Below are 18,804 nucleotides of genomic sequence, written 5' to 3' on the forward strand. Positions count from 1 at the left end.
GCCAAATGAAGGGAATGGATTTGTCAATGGCTCAAAAGGGGAACCCCACTGGGGGTTCCTGGCTCGATGGCTCAAGGCTGGAACCCCATCCTGTGGGAATGCCTGAGCTGGGCTGCACCCCATGGGCCATCCAGAGCCAACCCTGGATGCAGCTGAGGCACAGGGGGAGGGCTGGGCTCCTTCCCAGGGTTTGCAGCTTGCAGGTTTGGATTTATTGGCATGGGAGTGCCCCACGCAGGAGAAGAGATGCACACACACATTTCTGGGAGATGGGTTCTCCCACTCACAGGGCTCCAGCGAAAAACAAAACAGGTTTGACAGAGAACAAATTAATTCAGCATGAAGAAGCTCTGAAAAAAAACCCAAAAATTATCTTTGACACATGAAAAATAGATAAATCCTCGCAGAAGATTACTTGAACAAGGCCAAAAATCCATCACAACCCTGCAGAAAGGAGGCCCAGATAAGGCTTTCAAATGGATGTGATGTTTTTATACCCACAGGCACCAGGGAGGCAGCACAGTTCAGAGATGACAGCAGGGATCTTAGCCAGGACTCCTGAACTGCCTCAGGATTTGGGGGAAGCAGAGGAGAAACTCCCTCCCCTGCAGGTGCTGCAAACTCCAGATCAGCTGGGTCTTCTCAGGCCTCAGTTTCCCCTTCACAGAGCCAAGGCTGTGGGACAGCCTCACAACTGAGGGGTCTCTCAAGTGCCTCTCAGGTTAAATAATGTGATATTTGGGTGAGTGTTGTGCCCTGGAAATGCAACATTTCCACAGCCAGTGGGAGTTTGTGGGCATCATTCCCATGCCCAGCTTTCCTGAGCCCAGTGCTGGGAACATGGCCCTAAACCCAGGCACCACAGACCCCAATGCCTTCCTAACCCTCCCCTGTCATGCTCTGCCTTCTTGGCTTTGCTGGTTTAACACTTCATCCTTGAGGGGCACATCAGAGCTGCTTTCCAAAGCACTGAGAGTGGCTTGAAACTTCTTAAGTACCCACACACACTTCAGCCTTTGGGAAGTGGATTTGTATCCCCCTCCAAAACAAGAGCAAACAACAATAAACTAGCCTGCCCCATCTCCTCAGTAAATATCTACAGGTTTTTCTTTGTATGGACTCCTTCAGGATCCCAAAGTCCTGCTCAATTCTCAGGCTGCAGCAGACCCTCCCCAGCTTGTGCAGGTCCAGAATGCAGACAGGCTCCCCATGTCCCACCTGTGCAGCACAGCCCTGCTGGGTGGCACCTCCTGTCACCTCCAGCACATTCTCTGTGCTCTCCTTTCCTCCTGGGCCATCCCTCCCCATGCCTGTCCTCCCAAAGAACCCCCAGCAAGGAGCTCCCCTCAGTTTAGCAAGTGCTTTTATTTTATTTTATTCCCCATTGCCGGAACAAACAAGTGCCAGGTGAGCAGCCCCTGGGGCTTTTGTGGCTGCTTCCAAGCTGGGCACATGTTGTGACACCTCACTTTTATATTTGTGGCTCTCCAAAGGTTTCACACAGATACTCCCGGCCTCCTTATCCACCCAAGGACACTGAAGGGTGAAAGATCCAGGATTCAAGCAGCAACACAGAACAGAGCCAGCAAGGGAAGATAATGCCTCAATTTCAGAGCAAAAAGAGCAGCCAGGCATGGGCCAGACAGGTTATTCTGCTCTATAACTGCATGTTTATGATACCCCTCATTGCTTTACAGAAATCCAAGTTAACCTGCTCAGCCCAAAGCCTCCTCCTCCTCCTCCCCCAAGCCAAGCGTGCAGCAGGGCTGACCTTTGCATGCGTTCTAAATTGGAGTGCACATTGTATTTCCCCAGCCTCTCGTCTGTGTTTTGCACAGACACAATGACACAAAAGAGGCAGAGCCAGCCAGCCAAGCCTTGGAAAGAAGGTGTCTTTAAATAGCCCCTTTGTCTTGCTTTTCCTTGCTGAAATATTGCACATTATTTAGAACCGAGTTTTAGTTTTATCAGGGATCCAGAAATAGAGACAATGGAGGGTTGGGTGAATTTTTGGATTATTTTATGACCTGAAGTTTCTCATTCCTGCCTACCCTCGCCCTCCACAGCAGGATTTGTAGCTGTGTCCCAGGAACCTTTCCCTGAGGGGCTCTCAGACCCACAGGAGTGACCCCAGCCAGGATGGGGAGAGAGGTGGGACATGTGTGAGAAACCTCACCTCTGCAAATTGAGGGCAGAATTCTAAAAGCAAACCTTCTCTCCTTGATGGGATAAAAGTCAGCAACCTCAGCAGAGTCTGAGCTGGTACCCAGATGAGGTCAGAAATGAAAAGGTGTCTCGACACTAAATTAATATGCAAACCGACAGGAGAGCAACAGGAGTTATAAACATTTATGTTCCAGTTTGAGGCAGGAGCAGCATTTATAACTGCATGGTTTGAGTGCCAAACATGGAAACTGGAGCTCTTTCTGGTCAGGGCTTATATGGATGCTCCTTTTTAGGTGTGTGCAGCAGCCTCGGAGTTGATAAAATGCTTGGCCCTAGCAAAGAGCCCTGAATGGGGGTGTTAGGGGGGACCTAATGGGAACACACAAAACATTCCCATCTCCCCTCAGGGCTGTAATCATTGTGTGTCCCCTCCTCAGCACAGCCCCTGCCCTGGGAGCTTTGTGTCACAGTGAACACTTTGTGTTTGTCCCAAAGCAATGCAAAGGTGCTTCCAGCAAACCAAAATTCATCCAGATCTACAAAAAAAGACATCACTACTAAGCATCAGCTTTTCCTGAGCATCCTGGTCTAGTGGGCAGATGGAACAGGATGAGCTTCAAGGTCCCTTCCAACCCAAACCATTCTGGGACTGCACCAGATGAGGCTGCAGGGAATCCCCCACAGCCAAACTTCTGGGATGAGTTCACATCCTGCCTTGAGAAGGAACCACAACATGTACTCTCTTATCATTTTCACGATAAATCCACATCAATGCTGTTCATTTATCATTAAAAATCCAGCTGGGACAATCATTTCAATGCCCAGTTGAGCAGAGCTCAGCCTGCAGCACTCTGGGGAGTGCAGAAGTGCAGCAGGGATTTGCTAAGGAGAGAACAGCCTGTGCCCTGTGAAACCAAAGTGTCTCTGAGCAAACCACGAGGGGAATGAATGTGCTGCTGTCCCCACAGCCTGCCTGGAGCCTGCTGGGTGCAGCTGAGCTCCTGGTGAGAATCCCTGCAGGAGGGGCAATGCCAGCACCATCCCTGCAGGAATTCTGCACTGTGGCGTGGAATATTTTGGCAGCTGGGCACGGTGAACTCAGGGTAAGAAGCACAGCAGTGAAGACAAAACGTGAGTTGAGAATTTCCCAGCTGCAGGAATGAAGATCCCAGCCAAACCTTACACTTAAATGCCCAAGGCAGAGGGAGCTCCTTCCCCGTGGGTGAGGGATAAGGGACGGGCTGGGCTCACGCCTGTGCTCAGGTAAGCAGCAGTGAGAGGTGCCGGTGCTGCAGCTCTGGGAGATCCTTTCCTGAGGCTCTGGCGCCATCTAAGCCCAGAGCTGGGATCCTTCATCCTCCCCCCCTGCCCTTCAGAGCAAAGAGAAAATAAAACCATACGGGAGCAAACTCCTCTTGCTCCTCCAGCCCAGGAAAACTTCCTACAGTGGGAGAAATCTGGGAGCCGAGAGAAGCACAGAATGGCACTCTGGGAGAAACCCAAGCACTGAATAAGGTCAGACCCACCAAAATGAGCCCAGCAGAGCCGTGTGTGTGCTCTGTGCTCCCTTGGAACACTCCCAGCACTGCAATTTGGTTTTACACTCCAAGACCATTAACAGAGTTCACTCAGGGAGTGATTATCTAATACAGGCATAACTCCACTTGCATTATGCAAAGAAACCTTTCAGCTACTTTTGACCTTGTTGAGCTGCACAAGGTGCAAATAATTCAGAGTTTCTCCCCCACTGGGAGAGCTCCTGATTGTTCAGAAGGATGCACATTGCTCCTGGAGTGAGCAGTCACCCCCAGCTCTGTCCCCCTCCGAGCTCTGCTCTCCTGCGACCAGCTGCTGCATGGTTATTTGCTTTTCTCTTGATCCCTTAAGCAACCAACTTCGCAGTGTCCTTTTCCTGGCATTTGTTCAGCCTTTTTTTAATTTATTTATTTCCCAGTGAGTTACAGAGCAGCAGTGCTGACTTTTTATCCTCGGCTGCCCTCCAGTGACAGCGTGACCCTGGAGCCCCACTGCCCACCCGAGCCAGGACCAGGGGACATGGGGACCTGCACAGCTCACCAGGCTGCAGAACCTCCCTTATAACAGATGTACAGGTCAATATTTCTAAATTAATAACCCTTGTGCCTAGTGACAGCTCCAGCTTTAAGGATTTGCCGATTTTACAATCCCACATTCCTGCTTTCCACCCAAACACTGATGATCTTTCTCTTGGCCCTTGACAATTAATTCTATCTTGGCTCAAAAATTCTCCTGTCCAATATTAGAAGTACCAGCAAATGGATTTATTTACCTTCCCTGTTAAGCAAACGGGAGCAGCAGCAGCTGTTGACACAAAGTATTATTGAGGTCTGACTTACCCAACAGTTCATTAGCTTCCAAAATATTATCTCCAGCTCTGTTTTGTAGAGCTGGCTTTATAATAAGAGACTGGATGTTTGGATTTCAAAACAAAAACCACCATCAGGGAGCAGAGTTATTCATCAGTCAGAAATAATCTTGCATTGCATAGCAAATATGTAAATCTGATGGGGGCTGGCCACCCCAAAACCAAACACAGCAGAAGCAGCTCTCAGGAAAGAGAAATAAAGAAACAAGAGGATAACCCACTAAGCAGGGTTTAAAAAGCACCCAAAGCACTCGTTTTTTAGGAACAGCCAGCTCTTAATCCCCTGGGGTTCAGTAACACCCCACAGTACAGCAGAGACCCTCCCTTGAGGGACACAGCTCTGACCCCAGTGGTGCTGCACACACCTGAGAGCAGCAGCCAGTAGGTAACAAGCATCAGGAGTTATTTGATTTGGTTTGTTCTTTTGGTCTGGGGTTTTTTTCTGTCTATTTCCTGCCCAATTCCTGCAGGGAGAAGGATTTGCTACAGGTGCAGACACCCCAGCCTCCCTTTGCATTGACCCACATTCCTTTTTCTCCCACTGCAGCATCGCTGGGAACCCGCTCTGGATTTGTGCCAGTGAGCTCACCACTCAGGGCAATGCAACCTCCTGTTCCAAAGGTTCCTGGCACAGCTCCAGAGGGACTTTTCCCTCCCCTCCATACCACACACACCTGTAGGAGGCTCAGGCAGGAGCATCCAGCAGCGCACATCACACTGCTGAATCCGCACACCGAGTAAATGACAACACCCTCATCCTGCCAGCAGCAAAGTATTTTGGGTTCCCCCAGAGGAAAAGAAAACAAGCCTAAGGACTTTGTGAAAGAAGTCATTAAATCAGACCATGCTGGAAATGCCTAAAAGAATTGATCACATTTCTGACGTTCAGAACCAGGTGGGAAGCATAACAACGTTTTATTGAAAACTGAAACTGCAGGAGGTCACGCACATCCAAAATAAAAAAATTTCAAAACAAAAGAACTGTTCTGCAGTTTTTGCAAACCCCAAAGGCCCCAGGCCAAGGAGAGGTTAACAAGAAACAAGTTGAGGCTTGCAGAACCTCGCTGTTCTAGAGCAACACCAGTAACCATGATGCTGCTCCGTGTCAGCCCGCACGTTACTCAATGCTTTCCTTATTCCCACCCAGGATTATTTGTATTCCGGAGCTCTGGCATCTTGTGCCGGTTGGCTGAGCTCAGTTATCAGCTCCCTTCAAATCCAGCCAACCAGGCTGGCGGCTGTTGGACTTCTTGGACACGAAAAAAAAAGACGCATAAAAGGCAACAAGAACCTGACACCCGGCAGCGCGGCCAGCGCCGAGCCGTTTGTTTTGCCAGCTCTGTTCCCGCAGCCCCGGAGCCGGGATTGGCAGGAGATTTTGGAGCGCAGGACTTTGAATTACGGCGGGTGGATTTGGCACAGCTGCTGCGCGGGCAGCAGCTGCGAGGGATGAAAGTACATTCACGGCCTCAGCCCCGCTTTGGCAGGGGGACAAGAAGCCCCCAAAGCCTCTCGGAGGTACCGGGGCGATGCCAGCACAGGTGAGCGGCGCGCTCAGACCTGCGGCACCTGCGCTGAGCGCGGTCGCAGCGCTGACATGTCACCTGTCACCTCCGCATCGCCGACAGCGCTGTCGCATCCTCCCCACCCAAAGGGACACGGCGGGGCGGCCCCACCTGGCTTTGTGTCCAGCGCTGGGGGAGCCCCGGAGCGGAGGGGAGCGGGACCGCTCGGACCGACCCAAACCGGACCGCACTTACCGGGAGCGGCAGCACCGCGCGGGACGGACTCAGCGTTGCCCATGGGCGGACGGAGCGGGGCAGTGCGGGGCCGTGCGGGGCCGTGCGGGGCCGTGCGGGGCCGTGCGGGGCTGTGCGGGCGGCAGGACGCGCTCGGGCAGCTGCGGCTCTCGCCGCGATTCGAAGCTGCCGCCCCGCCCCGCCCCGCGCCGGCCCCGCCAACCGCGGCCGCGGGCGGGACACGGGCGGAGCGGACCCGCACCGGGAGGCTCTCATAGGCTCGGGATGAGCCGACCCGGCCCGAACGACCTGGCACGGCTCGAGCTGAGCCCACCCGACCCGACCCGACCTGACCCGACCCGAATGAGCCCAGCACGGTTCGGGATGAGCCAACCCGACCCAACCCGAACGAGACCGGCACGGTTCGGGCTGAGCCCCCCCGACCTGAAAGAGCCCGGCACGGTTCGGGATGAGCCCATCCGACCCGACCCGAACGAACCCGGCACGGCTCGAGCTGAGCCAACCCGACCCGACCCGAATGAGCCCAGCGCGGTTCGGGCTGAACCAACCCGACCCGAATGAGCCCAGCGCGGTTCGGGCTGAGCCAACCCGACCCAACCCGAACGAGCCCGGCACGGCTCGGCTCGGCTCAGCCCGCACCCGTCCGGCCGCAGAAGGAGGTGTCCCCGCCGCTGTCATCCCGCCCCGGGGCAATCCCAAAGGGTCCCATCCCTCTGCTCATCCTGGGCACCGAGAACGGTGGAATTAACCCAGGGGTCTCCCCACGCTTCCTGACAAGGCAGAATTGTTTCCTTTCCGAAAGGCTTTAAAACGCAGCCCCGCAGCACTGCAGAGCCCTTGCTGTCACCTGTCCCGGAGCACAGCTGTGCCCAGGGAAGGTCAGGAGGATGCCACAGAAGAGGGGGAGGATTTCTTCCCAGTCCCAAGCAGCGTGTGGTCCTCTCGTGCCACGGAGCTGGGAGATTTCCATCCGGGATGAGTCCTGCTGCCTTCTGTTCCCCATTATCTCATTTACTCTTCTATTTGGCACGGGACTGATGTGGACTTCGAAGGAAGTAAAAGAGCAAATTAGAAGGGAAATTCCTGAGTGTTTCTACTGTCACAGCAGCCCAGCCACCCCTGGGAATAACAGAAAGAAGGAAAATGACAGTGGAGAGGCCACCATTTGTCCCTGTGCCGGTTTCCTCCTCCACAGCTGCATCCAGAGCATCATTTCTGGGTGCCAGCAGCTCTGAATTGCTGAAATAGAGATGAAGACACATCCTGCCCTGAAAACCATGGACAAAATAATGGGAACATGATGTGCAGACGAGTGTGCTCCTGCTCGGAGCTTGGGAAAGAGCTGAGTCCAGCAAAAAAGGAACCACGAAGCTTTTGCAGGAGCACTGCTGCCTTCCCAGTGCCCACAGCACACACCAGGGCTGGGCTGGGAACCCGGCTGAGGAGGGGATGTGTGTGAGCAGGGGTTACAGTGACATGCGGATATTCCTTATCTGGCTGCTAATGCACTTTTTATCTCCTCCCTCAGGTGTGAGCACTGTGACAAGCCTCGTACTTGAGCGACCTTCAGAGCAGCCTCCTGAGCTGTGCTGTCCTCACACGTGGCAATTTATTGTCCCTCATCGCCAGGTTTGGGGGCTTAGTGTGGCTTGGGTTTCTGGTAATAACCCGAAACAACAATCCCAGTCCAGTGCAGCCTGGAGGAGACAGAGGTCAGACCTCATCAGGGCCTCCAATTTCTGTGAGCAGCAACAGGACCCTGGGAACCACTGGAGCTGCACCAGGGGAGTTCAGGCTGGATTTTGGGAAAGGTTCTTCCCCCAGAGGCTGCGGACACTGCCCAGGCTCCCCAGGGAATGGGCACAGCCCTGAGGCTGCCAGAGCTCCAGGAGGGTTTGTACAGCACTCCAGGGATCCCAGGGTAGGATTGTTGAGGGGTCTGGAGCTGGGTTGGATGATCCTGTGGGAGCTCAGGATATTCCATGATTCGATGGATAATAACAGCAGCACAAGGCAGAAGTGCTGGGTGTTCCCCAGTGGACCCTGAGCAGGTTGGGACTGGGGGCAGACAGGAGCTGCAGCAGGTGCTGCAAAAAGTCAGAGAAATCAGTGCCTTTCTCAAAGGCAAAGGGAGGAAGCATCTGGCTGTGTTTGTTCCCAGAAAACTCAGACACACTCACATTCCTGAGGAGGGCGAGTAGCACACGGAGCAGCTTTCCCAGCCCTCTAATGACAGGGAAGTTGCTTCCACCTGAGCAGGTGCAGTGGGAACCTGAGTGCAGAGGCAGCACGTGCAGAGCTGCTGCTGCTGCCAGGGCAGGGCCCCCGGGGCAGGAGCTGCACAAACCCTCCTGAACAAACCCCATTGTATAAACCATACTGCAAAAACCCCATTGTATAAACCATACTGCAAAAACCCTGCACAAGCCCCATTGTATAAACCATACTGCAAAAACCCCATTGTATAAACCATACTGCAAAAACCCCATTGTATAAACCATACTGCACAAACCCCGCTGCAAAAACCACACTGCACAAACCCCTGTGCACAAACCCCTGTGCACAAACCATACTGCAAAAACTCTCCTGAACAAACCCCATTGTATAAACCATACTGCAAAAACCCTGCACAAACCACACTGCAAAAACCATACTGCAAAAACCCTGCACAAACTCCTCTGCACAAACCCCTCTGCAGAAACCATACTGCAAAAACCCTGCACAAACCCCTCTGTACAAACCCTTCTGCACAAACCACACTGCCCAAACCCCACTGCACAAACCCTGCCCTTTTTCTGCAGCTGGGCCACAATCATAGCCCTGCCCTCCTGGCAAGACCTTCCCAGCCCATCAGAGCAGCCTCCTTTTATCTCCATCCTCTCCCACCAGTGCTCCAGCAGCCACCAGGAGTCCCCAAGAGGAGGAGGAGGAGCCCAGGCAGGTCACATCATGTGTCACATCATGAGCCACAGAGATAAAACCCCAAGAGGGCACCCGGGGGAGTTGTGTGGCACCTTCCTATTCAAATCCCACTGGCCCCTCTGGGACAGGGCTCTCAGGAGGCTCTGCCCCAGCTGCTGGCACAGCACAGAGGTTCAGAGATGGTGTTCTGGCAGAGTTTGTCTGTTTTCTTGGGCTGTTGGCAAATCCCTTTAATTCCTCCCTGCAGCTTCCCCCCATAGAAGAAGGATAACACCACTGAGGGAGGGTTGGATGGCTGGTATGTAAAACTGGCCTGAATTGTTGGACAGTGTCTTGAGCAGGGAAAGGGTTATCAAGTAACACATCCCCCAAAACAGCCCCTGCATTATCCTGGACTCTCCCTGTGTCAGGGTCATGCTTTGGACAAAAGCCCAATCAGGTTAAATTTTCATAATGTTTTTTCCATAGCTGAAATATCCCAGAGAGCACGAATTTCCCAAGGAGATTTGGAGCCAAAATGCATCGATCCTGACCTGAAGAAAGGCTTTTTTATTCCAGGCAATCTGGCTGGCAATGACCACAGTAATGATTTTTTTTTTAAATCACAAACATCTGTCTCTGCTGAGAGCTGAGCTGAGCTTCACCCACTCACTCCATGCCAAGACCACCAAGAATCTGTCAGGCAGGACTAACCCTCAACATGTGTGATTGGCCTGGAACCAAAACCCTCCAGCAAAGAGAGGTTTAACTCCCCTCTAGGACAGAGGGTTTGCACTGTGAGGTGGCTGGCACAGCTGCGTGGGGCAGCTTTCCCAGAAGAAATGGGGAGGAAGATGCTGGTTTGCCTTCCTCTGCCTCACTCTGCAGGCCCTGGAATAACCCAATGCATGGAACACAGAAATGAAAGCAGAGGCAGTGGTGAGATACCCATACATTACAATATAGTATATAGCAGTATTATATTATATTATATTATATTATATTATATTATATTATATTATATTATATTATATTATATTATATTATATTATATTATATTATATTATATTATATTATATTATATTAATATTTGCATGACCCCTGCAAATACCACAATTGAGTCCCAGCTTGCCCCCTCCCCACCTTGTCCCCAGCCCAGAGCACTGAGTGCCACCAGTGCATGGTTTTTATAGAGTGATATGATAGATTCTATTGGATTGGCTAACTAACAAAAACATCTTCCTCACACACTGTCTCTGAGAAGAAGAGAAAGGAGAAGTACAAAAACACCACCTGTGGATTGTTTATACTTAACAAGTTATCAGGTCTTTACAACTCCCTAAAAATTCTCACAAGCCGCTGTGAGAAGCACTTGCTGTTTCTTTCTCTCTGTACCATGTGTGAAAACTGGGGATTTTTTGATTGGCTTTTTGCAAATATTAAAATGAATATTATACGTGTTGTGTTAGAAAGTGATGCTGCATTAATTCTCTTAACTAGTGTGTTAAATGTAGTTTTAGGTTATAACAAAATGTTAAAATAGAAACTGTGCTGTGTAGGATACTTTTTTAAAGAAAGGACTCGCAGTGAGATAGCAGCCACAGGACACCTGAATATTTCAGAGAAAAAGAATTCATTGCCCCATTATCGGAAGAAACAAATTCTCCCTGCCTTGCTCAGCCCTGAGATGCCATCAGGATTCAGAGGAAGAAGCTGACACTGCCCAGACAGAATCCTGTGCTTGAATGGAATTTATGCATCATGTATGAGGTGCATGAATATGCAACAGGTTGCTGTTTTTAAGGGTTAATCCTTTGTTAACGTGGGTCCTTTTTCGAGCTTGTGCTGCCCAGAAAAGGTACCTGGATATCTGTAACTCTTTGTTTCTATTGTCTCATATTGTCCTAATCCAAATTGTCCAAATTATTATTACTCTAATTATATTACTATTTTTATACCCATTTTGTTACTATTAAACTTTTAAAACTTTAAGAACAAGCGATTGGCGTTTTTCACGCATGGCATCCACACCCCCCAGGTTCTTTTCCAGCCGCTCTGTCCCGGCAGTGCCGATGCTGAAATCCCCCGCTAGAGGGGAGCTCCTGCCCACGAACAGCCCGGGCTCCGCATTCACAAGGCTCCAATTTCACCAAAAACTATCCTGGTCTGTTAAATTCATATTTTCTGGAAAAATTCTTTTGTCTAGGTTTTTGGTGGTTTTTTTTTTTTTTTTTTTGGGAAGCTGAGAAGCTTCAGAGAAAAAAGAAAACATTTTTATTTTATTTGTTTTTCTTGTGTTTTACTGCTTTGGAATGTGGTTGGAGATTGTAGATTTAACAGGTGATTGTTTTATTAGTTCTTGTTGTGAGTTGTTTTAACTTATTGGTCAATTGGGGCCAAGCTGTGTCGGACTCTGGAGAGGGAGTCACAAAATTTATTATTATTTTTTTAATTTTTGTAAGTATTTTGTAAATATTTTTAACTTTTGTTAAGTATTTTAACTTTTTTTGTAAGTTTTTTTTTTGTATTCTTTAGTATAGTGTAGTATTCTTTAATATAATATAGTATCTTAAAATAATAAATTAGCTTTCTAAAAACATGGAATCAAGTTCATCATTCCTTCCTTCCTCTAAAAACCCCACAAATACAACACTGGTCCTCTTCTCTTCAGACAGGAGGAGTTTTTCTCTGGGTTTAGCTGCTGGGAAGGGGCTTGTGGGGAGTTCTGGTGGTTCCACGCACGCCCCCAGCCCTGCTGGTCCTCCCAGTTCATCCCCAGAGGGGAATCACGATGCTCTGGCTGCACAAAAACGATGCCAAGGCAGCCAGCAGCAGCCAAAAAGGGTGACATCTGTAGCCATAATATTCTCTGAAAAATCCCTTTGCTAGGATTTTTCTCCTGAGAAGCTGAGAGGCCTCAGGAACAAAATGTAATCAATAATTATCTGCTGCTGTGGGATGCAGCAGGTGCATCTGGGATTGGTCTCATGTGGTTGTTTTTAATTAATGGCCAATCACAGTCCAGCTGTGTCTCTCTTGGTCTGTCACAAGATTTTACTATCATTCCTTTTTCTATTCCTTGCTAGCCTTCTGATGAAATCCTTTCTTCTATTATTTTAGTATTGTTTTAATATAATATATATTATAAAATAATAAATCAGCCTTCTGAAACATGGAGTCAGATCCTCATCTCTTCCCTGGTCCTGGGACCCCTGTGACCACCACAGCCATCCTTCTCCTGAGCTTGTCCAGGCTCCTTCCCAGACCAAGCTGAATGCTTTGATGTCATTAAAGTGTTTTGTGAGATGAAGAAAACTCTGGGGAAGGTTTTGATAGTTTGAAGATCTCTGGAGTGAGCATTGAGGCTGCAGAGGGAGGGGATGCTGTGCATGCATCCCTCACCTGCTGCCTCCTGAGAACAACCTTCCTTCCCGGGTCAGGAGAGGGCTGGGAGGGCACAGCAGACCTGTCAGACACCCCACACACCTAAATGTCACCCCAATAAGGGCACAGAAAACCGAGAGAAAAGGCAAACCCACACGTCTGCAGTGCCACACGAAATGAGATCACCGGCAGTTCCCCACCCTGCTCCCAGAGATTTGTCCCCAGAGCAGTCTGGAGCCATCGAAGCTGTGGCCCAGCCCAGCAGAGGGCACAGACACAGGGACACAGGGACACAGACACACGGACACAGGGACACACAGAGCTCTAATTAGAGACGCGGTTAATGAAGTGGTACCCGACACCTCCCGAGCACAGCTCCAGGATTTATTGGGCTGAGCACCACGGGTGATGTTTCCATGTCCCTTTTCACCCTCGAGCTCCTTCAAGGCTGGACATGCTCATTCTGGCCTGGGAATTTCGTGTGAAGTGGATGCAGAGGTGCACAGACACTGCCCTGAGGGCTCTGGGCACTCCTGCAGCCTGTCCACAGCTGGACCATTCATCCAATTCCCTGATCCACAAAAAAACTTATCTGGCAGCTCCCCACAGCCCCACAACACCCAGGAATTCACAGATGAGTGTCCCAGTCCCTTAAATTCAGCCTGGAAAAAGATTTCTGTGTAGGAAAACAGATCCTTCCAGAGAACACAATGAGCAAGGTAGCCTTATTTAAACTCCTGGCAGCTATTTATTTACTCATTTTGCCTCAGCTATTTTTGAGGTTGTCATATGAGATGGAAACTTAAAAAAAAACACAAAAAACTTCTGGCTAATGTGACAGCAAAGCTGGACAAGATGAATCTCTGTGATTGTGACTCATTAACACAAGTTAAATCACACTCAAGGCGGTTCTCAACTACTTCTCTACCAGAATGTAAATCCAGGTGTGTTATTTTCTCATTGTAGCTAGAAAATGTTTTTTATTACACAAGATCCATCCCTCAGTGCTGCAGAAGAGTGGGTGGTGCTGCAGGTTTCAGGGCTAAGAGTCAGCACCAGTTTGAAATGGGGCTGGAAATCCAGATGTGTGAGGTGTCAGAGGGCAGCTTCTGCTTTGGCTTAGCATGAGTCACTCCCAGAAGTCACAGGATTTAGTGGACTCTCATTTCAAATGGAAACAAATGGTGGAAAATGTGCTAAGGAATATTTCAGAGCGAGTGGAAGCTGATAAAAGCACTGACATTTGGTGCCTGGGGCCTGGCAGGGTTACTCAAGCAACCTGAGCCTGACTTCTTTCCATTTCCATCCCTCCCTCTCCTCCATTGATTCCTGGGTGATTTTTAACAGGTTGCTCCATGACTCAGCCCTCTCTGCCTTTTGTGTGGAGGTGCTGGACACTCAGCTCCTTGATAAGGCCCAGCAGGTTGTGCAGCAGATGTGACTTTGGTGTGAATAATCCTGAGCTCACCACCGCTGACACAATGTCTCTGAGGTGACACCGAGTGACATTGTGCTCACTGACACACCAGGCACGGCCCTGCTCGCTCAGCACCACCTTCCTGGAACTCCCAGACACCCCCCACACCAGCACACCCCCTCAGGTGGCAGAATTTTGGTTGAAAAGAGCCAGCTGGGTTGGATTTTTCCTTCTCCACCAGGCTCCAGATGGTCAGTGAAGGTCCCAGCACACTCTGGAGGTGCAGGGCAGTGAGTCACAACCTGCTGTGCTCCTCCCTGGCTCTCTCTGCATCCAGGGTTTCACTCTGAAAGCCTTGAGCTGTCCGAGCTGTTTCCCAGAGTCCTGGGAGCACACAGCTCCAAGAGCCCTCCGGTGACAAAAGTGACACAGGAACAGCACAGCTGGGACAAACCTCCCCCAGGGCTGAGGACAGGGCCTGGCTTTACCCAGAAGATGCCAGAAAAGTCCAGAAAAAAGACCAAGCAGCAAATAAAATCAGCACTGTGGGCGACACACAACCAGCCAAGAGCTCCCTGGGTGTGGGAAGGGCTGGAGGTAGCATGACCAAGGTACGTGGGAGGAGGCACAGAGGGAAGCTGATCCATCCTTCTGCTTTGCACTGCTTCCAAATAGGAGAGCCACAGTCTCAGGGGAGGCTCTGCATGTCCAGGCAGCCCAGGAGCACCCAGCTGTGTCTGCAGCACCCTGCAAGCCTCAGAATGCACGGCCAGGAGGGTCAGGAGAGCTCAGTTCCTAAAGCACTGCCTGGGTTTTTTTCTATTACTAATTATGAGACAATAACCTCAGTCCTGCTGCATGGCCAGGCCTGGAGCTGCCAGCTGGGCTGATCAGGGCTGCCCTCACCTCCATCCCTCCCTGGCCACACTGTTCCACCCACAGCAGAGGATGCAGGGTGAGGCATCCCTGGCCCACTGCAGCCCCTCTGCCCCTCCTGTTGTTCTCTGCCCCCCAAAACTCTGCTCAGGCTTCTCCCAGAAGTTGTACAGAGGATGAGCAGCTCCCCTGTGCCAAGCCAAGGATCTGTCCCACAATTCTGATCCCAGTTCCCCTGCCCTGGAATGGCACTGGTACCACTGGGCTGGCAGGAGGTGCCAGGCAATGTCCTGCCCAGGCAGGGTTGTATCCACTCACACAAGGACTGGTCCTTCTCTCAGAGATGAGGGTCAGAGTCCCCTCCTGAGCTCCCTCAGACCAGGATTTGGTCGGGATCCAAAGCAGAGGCACCCAGTTGGGCCCACTACAGACACAGATGTGACACAGATGGGGGTTTACATTTCCCTGCAGCTCCCTACAGCTTTTCCCCTTCCTCTGAAGTGAATCCCAGGACTTAAAACCCCTTCAAGGCCAGGTTGGCTGGAGATCTGAGCCACCTGGTCTGGTGAAGATGTCCCTGTCTGTGGCAGGGGGGTGGGAATGAGGTGATCTTTAAGGTCCCTTCCACCCCAAACCATTCTGTGGCTGGGACCCCTCTGTCCTGTGAAGGTCTGGGGGGACAGCAGAGCTGTGCCAAGGCTCCAGGCTGTGCCCAGGTGCACAGAACAGGTCAGGGCTGGCAGGGCAGGAGGCAGAGCAGGCAGGGCAGCAGTGAGTGAGGCTCCTGCCCTGCCTGCACAGCCGGTTCCAGGGGCCAGCAGGGCCAGCCCAGAGCAGCTCTGCCTCAAACACTCCCTGATGAAAGGGCTGGGATTTTTCAGAGCATCCAGAATAACCCTTTCACAGGCCCTCATCCATTTCCTGGAAGCTTTGCCTTTTTTTTTCTCTCTGTGCAGTGCAGCCCAGGCAAGCCTGACAAACCCGTTTGGGTTTGTTTCATGTTGATTTTGTGTGAATTTCCCCCCGCTCTGCGCTGCTGTGCCGTTGCTATGTTTGTGGTGCTGAAGCACAGCACAGCTCCCGGTGCCAGCACTGACGTGAACCCTGCGGCTCTGCAAGGAGTCAAAGCAGCCCCACAGCCCTGCAGGGACAGCGTGGGGCCAGCCCTGCCCCACTGCCCCCTCCCCACACCCCCAGAGAGCCCAGCAGGGCAGAAACAAAGTGATTTCAAAGAGGGATTTCAAACTTTTCAGGGAAGGCTGTGGCCAACAATGACACCAAAGCAGCTGGAGTTCAGCTCAGAAAGTTCCCAAGTGGATTTTTGGACCCTCCAAGCTGAGGGTGGGATAAGGTGAGTGCAGCAAGGTGGAGGTTTGGTCTCTTCCCTCAGGGAACAGGGACAGGAAGAGAGGGAACAGGTCAGGGCAGGCTCAGGGTGGGCACAGCAGGAATTTCCCCATGGAAAGGGGGCTCAGGGCAGGCTCAGGGTGGACATCAGCAGGAATTTCCCCATGGAAAGGGGGCTCAGGCACTGGCACTGCCCAGGGAGGGTTGGATCCCCATCCTTGGAGGTGGCACTGGGGGCTCTGGGCTGGGGACAGGGTGGGGATGGGGCACAGGCTGGGACTTGGAGCTCTTTTCCAGCCTAAATGATTCTGGAATTCTCTAAGGCTGGAGAGCATTCCCATGGCTCTGGTGACCTGTGGGGACCCCAACCCTGTCACCCAAAGCACTCAGGGCTGTATTTGCTGTTTCCCAAGGCAGAGACACGCCACAAACCCCCAGACTGGTGGGGACTGCCACAGAGCAGGGTGCTGGGCTGTGCCCCCAGACCCTCCTCACCCCATTGCCAGCACTGTGGGATGCCTGGGGCAGGAGAAAGGGGCTGGGGGGCTCCCCCAGCAGCTCCCTGTGTGTCAGGAGAGGCTCAGGGCTGCTGCTGCTGCTGGGATTGCAAAACCCTGCTGGTGTTTGAGGCTGGTTTTTGCCAGCGTTACCAGGGTGCAGCAGTGACTAATTCTCTCCAAACTTTCAGTTTCAGCCTCAAGCACTGCATTTCTGAGGGACCTGGTGTGTGTTGTGCAGGGAAAAATCCCTCAAGACAGCTCAGGGCTGTGCCTATCTAGGGCAGAAACACCCAGATCCAGGGATCAGCCTCATCCCCCCGGTGCTGCAGTGAGCTGGCATTGCCAGAGCTGCCCCACGAGGCAGGTGGGGCAGGGATGAGCACCCTGTCCCCTCTCTGACTGTCCTACAGCTGCTGAAGAACTGCTGGCCAAAAAAATCATCTGTGTTCTTGAGAAGTAAATGAAAAATGCTACAAAAATGAGAATATTTGCGGACTGAAAACAGAGCAAAATGCAGTGAGCAACAGATTTTTAAAGTCATTTCTATAAAAGCAATCTCTGGATGTTCATTAGACCTTAATCAGCAATTAAGGAGCAGCAAGAGGGTGAAGGCACAAGCACATGGATGCTTTTACTCATGGGGAACCTGTGTTCAAGCACCAGCCTGTGCATCCCTCCTGCTTTCCAGGAGCCCTCAGGGAAGCCTGGGGTTCTGTTCTGGAAAAGTTCAGCTGCTGGGAGAAGGCTCTGGATGCAGGCTCAGGGCAGGGAGGGGGGGTTTGCCTCCACCCCTGGCGTGTGAAAAGGAATAGGGGCCTGGAAAGGTGCCCTGGAAATGGTTTTCAATAAGAGCCTCTGGAGAGGGAGCGGGGAGGGGACAGGGCCCCGCAGAGCTATGGCAGGAATGTCCCCTCAGGAACTCGCTGTTCCTTCCTGCAGCACCAACCACGTCACTGCTGGGCAGCAGGGCTCAGCCAGCCCCAAAACACAGCCCCTAAAAAACAGCCCCACAAACACAGCCCCTGGGCTCAGCCCCACAAACACAGCCCAAAATCACAGCCCCACAAACACGGCCCCTAAAAACCAGCCCTTAAAAACCAGCCCCACAAACACAGGGCCGCACAAACACAGGGCCGCACAAACACAGGGCCCCCACAAACACAGGGCCCCCACAAACACAGGGCCCCCACAAACACAGGGCCCCCACAAACACAGGGCCCCCACAAGCACAGGGCCCCCACAAGCACAGGGCCCCCACAAGCACACGGCCCCCACAAGCACACGGCCCCCACAAGCACACGGCCCCACAAACACACGGCCCCACAAACACAGCGCCCCCACAAACACAGGGCCCCACAAACACAGGGCCCCACAAGCACACGGCCCCACAAACACAGGGCCCCACAAACACACGCCCCCACAAACACACGGCCCCACAAACACACTGCCCCACAAGCACACGGCCCCACAAGCACACGGCCCCCACAAGCACACGGCCCCACAAGCACAGGGCCCCACAAACACACTGCCCCACAAGCACACGGCCCCACAAGCACAGGGCCCCCACAAGCACAGGGCCCCCACAAGCACAGGGCCCCCACAAGCACAGGGCCCCCACAAGCACACGGCCCCTGTGCTGCAGGGATCTGTGTGCTCAGCCCCACAAACACAGCCCCTTCCTGGGGGGAATGGGGAGGAGAAGGAAATGCACAGTTCCAGGCATCCAGCTGCTCCCCAGAGCTGATGGTGAGCTAAAGAGAGCCCAGAGGTGCTCACACTGCTCCCAGAGATGGGGCCAGGGGTCCTGTAAAGCCCCCCATGGGTCATGTAGGGGGTTCCCAGCACAGCCAACACCTCCAAGGGTGGCCCTGGCTGTTGGGGAGCATCTCCTCCACCTTGATGTGAGAGGAGAAACCCAACACACCCAGGTGGTTCTTCTGCCCATCCTTGCAGAGGGGCTGGCTGGGCACTGGTGTGACATGGCCACTTGGGCTGTGTGGGCAGCAGGAGGAGGCTGAGGGGTCCCACACACACCCAGCCACGAGCAGG

Source organism: Molothrus aeneus, chromosome 15 (assembly GCF_037042795.1).
Source record: "Molothrus aeneus isolate 106 chromosome 15, BPBGC_Maene_1.0, whole genome shotgun sequence".
Lineage (NCBI taxonomy): Eukaryota > Metazoa > Chordata > Aves > Passeriformes > Icteridae > Molothrus > Molothrus aeneus.